The sequence below is a fragment of the Nannospalax galili genome, unplaced genomic scaffold, assembly GCF_000622305.1.
Source record: "Nannospalax galili isolate Female #2095 unplaced genomic scaffold, S.galili_v1.0 scaffold255, whole genome shotgun sequence".
Classification (NCBI taxonomy): Eukaryota; Metazoa; Chordata; class Mammalia; order Rodentia; family Spalacidae; genus Nannospalax; species Nannospalax galili.
Genome location: NW_008338999.1, coordinates 616,878 through 623,307, shown reverse-complemented (window position 1 = coordinate 623,307; position 6,430 = coordinate 616,878).

Genomic DNA, 6,430 nt, shown 5'->3' with positions numbered 1-6,430 from the left:
GAGGAAGCAGGCCAGGAAGAGGTCTGGATGCCCAGCCACTGCCCTGTGTGTGACTGAAGCCCCGTGAGCCAGGGAAGGAGAAACTGCGAAAACAAGCAGCTGTTTGGAGTGGAGTGGAACAGGCAGGGAGAGAGCGTACAAGGAATTATCCAGACGCCAGGCCAGGTGTGCAGAGGAAATGACAACAGAAGAGAGGGGTTCAAAGTGAGCTGGTAGCAAGGGCTGGCCTTGAGTTGGTCATCCTTGAAGGCAACAGAAAGTGGGGTACCTTCTTCAGAAAAATAATGTGCAATTAGGTACAGGGTGTTGGCAATGAAAGCAAGAGTCTGTGAGATGGAAATGCCTCAGCTTCTCTCTAGTGAGGTGTGGTAGTGAGGGCTATCCTGAGGAGCAGCCCAGGAGGGCCCATTGATCTCCCACCGCCCCAGAGGAGCATGATTCACTCCCTCCATCCCTCCCCATAGCTCCACCCTTCTGCGACACTCATTACAAAGGAAAACTGCACAGATAGAAATGGGGACAGAGAGAGGAGCAAGGAAGAGACCATAGTCTACCCTAGACCCGCCAAGGCCCACACTGGTCACATCTAGTCCATAGAGGCAACCGTGCTGTGGAGTGGGCAGGAATCCTCCTCCTCGGAGGAAATCACTTCTTCTCAAAGGACTTTTTTCTCATCTTGGTAATTCTGTTCCCATCTAAATAAAGAAGGAAGAAGGGCACGGCATGTACTCACCATGAGAGCAGGCTCAGAGGCCTCCCCCAGGACTCACCACTGTGACCCTTTGGGGAACAGCAGCAAGGAGCTGGCCCCCTGACAGACCAACAGTGGACTCACATGAACTGACTAGGCAGCTTCCACTCAGGGAGGAGGCCCAGACTCTTCTTCAGAAAGCTGGAAGGGGTTAGGAGGGGAGTGGAACAGGCAGGGAGAGAGACTACAAGGGATTATCCAGAGACCAGTCATCAACTATAAGAGACCAAGACATGTAGAGGTGCCACACATTCCTCTGCAGGATGCATCAGGCCTGGTTAGACACAAACTGTGCATTTGTTCTCCACTCCCTTCCCTTTTCCTGCCCTCTTTAGCAAGAAAAGATGTCTTGTGAAATTGACCAGTATATGTACACCTTTTCAAAAAAAAGGATCATAATAATACGATAGAGAAAAAAATAGTATTAGCTGCTAATTTTGTCTAGAGACATTTGAGTATAATATGAGAATTTTCATAAATGTGTTTAAATGGTATTCTCATTGTAATGCAATATCTTGCTGTCTGGAAGAAGTGAATCAGTTCAAAGTCATCCACAGAGCAGTATGGGACATTTTATTTGGGGCCCTGCTCGTGATTTAAGAGCCTTGACTCCAAAGTCTCCTCCAAGTGTGACCTCTAAGCTTGACCGTCACGTGGGATGCAGCTGAGAGGAGGCTGTATGGTTCTCCTGAGCTTCGAACCTTGACCTACTTCTCTTTTTCTCTCTGGGCTCTGGCCTCAACACCCAAGATCTCAACTGCCTCCTAGTAGGTTTTGCAAGGCAGATCTTTATCTCCAGCCTCCCTGGAGGGTGTTCTGACTGGAGGCTCACTGTTCAGTTCCTTATCCATACAATGGCCCGGGTGACCTGACTCAAACACATGTATCTGGGCACAGCACTGGACCATGCCTATGTAGGAGTCCGCCCTGGTTGCTATCTTCCACTGAGATGTATAATTCATTGTTTTCAAACAAAGAATACATTCAGCATCATTCAAAGAAACAAGTGAAAAGCTATCTTGTTGGTAGATATGTACTCTTAAGCACACATTGACATTTGCTTGTTAGAACCATGTGGATATTTTGGAGATCATAAATATTTGATGTTTATGGTCGTATGGTCAGTTGTGATTTTTATATCAGCTTTGGTATCTAACTTATTCCTGCATTTGTTTCTATTGCTGATGTTGAGAGAATTTGATCTGCAGAGATAAGTCATAAGCAGATGCTCATAGCACAGAAACTATGGTTAACAAAAATTAATTGTCTACTAAAAATAGCTACTAGAGAGTATTTTGAATGTTTCTAACCCACACACTCAAAGACAAATATTTGAGCTTACAGATATACCACCTGTTCTGATGTGCATTGCATGTTGTATAGGTGTATTGAATTGTCAGACTGTGCCCAATAAATATGTACAATTATCATATGTTAATTAAAAATAAAATACATGGGAAGAGGTTTATTTTTCTTAAAAAGATGTAGGCTTGAAATCCCAGGCTTTTTTCACTTCAATGCATCCAAAACTCTGACTGCACTACAGTAGGAGGATAATGTGTCTTGTAATATTGAATCATCTAAGTGGTTTCATGTCTTACATTAAGTATAAAAGTCAAATCAAACAGAGTCCAAACTCAGGACAGGTGCTCATGCAATTTATCCTGATTGCCAAACTTTACATTACATAGTGAGGTGGGAAGGTGATTCACTTGTCAACTTGACACATTTGGGAAGTGGGAACCTCAATTGGGGAATTTCCTTTATTGGATTGGCCTGTGGGCATGTTTGTGAAGCCTTTTCTTGATTGTTGAGTGATGTGGGAGGGCTCAGCCCAGTGTGAGTGGTGCCACCCCTGAGTTGTATAAGAAACCAGGCTGAGCACAGGCCAGAGGAGCAAGCTAGTAAGCGGCATTCTGCTGTGGTCTGTGCATCAGTTACTGCCTCCATGTTCTTGCCATGAATTCCTGCCTCCAGTTTCCCTCAAGGATGAACTGTATCAGAATGTGTAAGCCAAACAAGCCTAGTTTCTCCCCAGGTGGGTTTTGATCAGTGTTTTATCACAGTAAAAGAAAAACCAAAGATACCTGGGTTTGCCAACATGAATTTAGTTGACTGTGGCTCAGTTTACTGCATTGGTATACATTGGTTGAGGAGACTTGCGTTGATCTGAATTTTAAGAAATCACGTATCAGGACTACAATCTTTCTAACTAGTGACATTTTTATTAGTCAAAGTTATGAACCAAATTAGTTGAAAAGGCACATTTTTCTGACCACGCCGAAGAGCATTTTCCTGGAAGTGTGAATGAATCCCTTGGTGGTTTCTAACATGCTAAAGTCTGACATAAGTGACTTGAGACTAGACTATCATAAAAGTACAGTTTGTTTTTTAGTGATATAAAGTACGTACTTGGGGTAGCTTCAAGAACAAAGTCCTTTGCTTTAAAATGAAAACTAGGTCTGTTCCCTCCACTCTGTCCCTAACTTAGGTATTTCTCTGAAGGCAACCAAACATCATTACTAGTTTTCCTGAAACTTACCAAAGACACTCTACCTTGCTGTGTCTGTTTTTTAGTTTTGGTTACCCCAGAAACAAATTTAGACACAGTTCATCTGATAGGCACTCCCAGGAAACACCTGTGGAGGGCTGCAGACCAACGATTTGGCAGGGATAGCAGGCAGGCAGGAAAGAAGACTGAATAAATCACCACCGTGGGCAGAAGAGCTAATCCTGCCAGGGAACCCCGGGAGCCAGCACAGGACTTGTGGCTCAGAGTTATTTCTCCCAAGGGAAAATGAAGCTGCAGTTTTATAACCAGCTCTATTGTTTTTAGAGCTGGGGAGTGTGGGCAACCAGCCACGTGGCCAGACCCAGTGGACTCTGGCGGTCAGGGAAAGCTCTTGTCAGAGATTAAAGGACCAGAGTTAAAGTGAAGCCCTATGCGTTGCGTTGTTAAAGAGCACGAGGGAGCCTGGATTGATGGCTCAGCGGTTAAGAGCACTGGCTGCTCTTGCAGAGGACCCAGGTTTGATTCCCAGTACCCACGTGCCGGCTAAGCCAGCAGTAGTTCTGGGGACTCCAACACCCTCTTCTGACCTCTGAGGCATTGCAGGACAAGAATGCATTTACATACATGTAGGCAATACACTCATACACATTAAAATGGTGGGGAGGGGTAGGAGGTATGGGCAAAATACCACCATCGTCTGCTGCAATATTTTTTCTAAATTGATTTTGCTTGAAATTTGAACCAGATGGTCACAGCAATACTGGCCCAACCCTGTGAATACCAAACTTCCCAAGAGCTGATCTGAAGGACACCGGCTCAGCCTTCCGAGGTAATCAACTTCTAGTTCCTTTCCCACCTTAATCTTGGTCAAGTCTCCAGCCAAGTAGCGCAAATGATGCACATTTGCAGGCCCTTGGCCTCCCAGGTATGTACGTCTCCCTCACTACTCATTGTACTCTCTTGGCCTGAGAAACTTTTCTCTTCCTCTGTGCCTAATCCTACTTCCCCTCCTACAACTCTTACCAGGTTGAGGAAAGGTCAGTGAGATGTACACAGCAGGCAGCATGGTGTCTGGCACTCTATGGTGGTCATGGGTGTTTGCCTGTCTGCCTGTCCATCTCCCAGCCTAAGGACTTGAGAGGTCTTCCCCAATGTTCCTGGCCTGAGTTCAGCTACTGGAAGGTTTGCCTGCCTGTCAGCTCCTTTCTCACTGAGACAGGAGCTTGCCCAGGGAGGGAGGCAGGCTTGCCCATCTCTGCTGTCCATTGCTGGGATGATGTCAGCACAGGGCAAATGCTTGTGAACAGAGATGAACTGAGAAAACCTTATAGTGACCATTCTTGAGTGTGTAGGGATTCTGAGAAAGTAGGAATCATGCACAGAGGGTGGTCCTGGAAGGCTTTTAGATGGGCCTTGAGTAGGTCAGACACAAAGATTTCTTCCTTTTTCTTCCTGAGAAGACTGTGGATCTGTGATTTAATTTTTATATTCTCTCTCTCTCTTCTTTCTCTCTCTCTCTCTCTCTCTCTCTCTTTCTCTCCTTCTCTCCCCCCTCCCTCCCGTGTGTGTGTGTGTGTGTGTGTGTGTGTGTGTGTGTGTGTGTGTAAGCCAGTCCGTGGTTAGATAGGATACCCTATCTCAAAGAATTCATATCCTTGGAAAATAGAAAACGGCCTGTTCCCTTGGACTGACCTTTGCTGCCTACAGGATCTGAAGAATCTAGAACAAGTGGAGGACATGGCTGAATGGTTGATGGGAAAAGCCAAGCAGTTTAGGTAAAGACTCCAGTCAGAGCTAGAAGTTTGGTGAAGATTCTAGTCACAGGAGGATGTTGAAGGAGGTCTAGGAGACCTGTCATTTAGAAACACACTGAGTACCTGTCTGTGGTCAGAATATGGAAGTTGTAAAGAGATACAAGGCTAAGTCCTTACCTGAAAGATCTGCTGTCTAGAGTAGAAGACTAGAGCTGTGGCTTTGTTATTATAAACAGGTTCCCAGCTAAGATGATGTGCTGGATAGCTTCAATTGTCAACTTTGCACACCTGGGTAGAGGGGACCTCAACTGAGGAATTTCCTCCATTGGATTTGTCCTTGGCTATGTCTATGGGGGCATTTTCTTGATTGCTGAGTGGTGTGGGAGGGCCCAGCCCACTATGGACAGTGCCACCCCAGGGCAGGTGGTCCTGGGTTGTATAAGAAATCAGACTGGGCACAGGTCAGGGGAGGAAGCCAGTAAGCAGCGCCCCTCCATGGTCTGTGCTTTAGTTCTTGCCCTGAGCTCCGGCCCTGTCTTCCTTCCATGATGAGCTGTAAGCTGAAGGTGAAATAAACCCTTTACTCTACAAGTTGGTTTTAGTCAGTGTTTTATACAGCAACGGAAAGCAACTAGAACAGATGAGCAGCTAGGTAGCAAATTTTTAAACTTTTAAATTTTGGAATAATTATATACTAAAAAATTGGAAAAAGTAGTATAAATAGGCTTGTGTACACTTCGCCCAATTTTCCCTAATGCTAACACTTGCATAATCATTGAACACTATCACAACCAGGAGACTGATACTGAGGCACTACATAGACCCCATTCAGATTTCACTTGTTTTTCATAAATTCCCTACAGTCCTATCATGTGTAAAGTCATATAATAGCTGTTATAAGAAAGACAGAACTGCTCTATCACCACAAATGAATCTCTGGCGTTATGCTTTTGCAGTTAAAGCCCCCCTGGCCTATTGCCTAATCCCTGGCTATTGTTGGGCTTCAAGAGGTCTGTATATAGTATAGATACAAGTCGTTTGTCACACATATGACTGCAAATACTTTCTATCAGTCAACTTTCTCTCTCTCCCTTTTTTGTCTTAACCTTTCTTTTCCCCTACCTCAACAAGACATTGCAGAGCTGGGATTAAACCCAAGGCCTCCCCCTGGCCTATTGCCTAATCCCTGGCTATTGTTGGGCTTCAAGAGGTCTGTATATAGTATAGATACAAGTCGTTTGTCACACATATGACTGCAAATACTTTCTATCAGTCAACTTTCTCTCTCTCCCTTTTTTGTCTTAACCTTTCTTTTCCCCTACCTCAACAAGACATTGCAGAGCTGGGATTAAACCCAAGGCCTTGAGCATTCTAGGTGAGAGTAATCTAGCACTGAGTCATACTCCAGTCCCT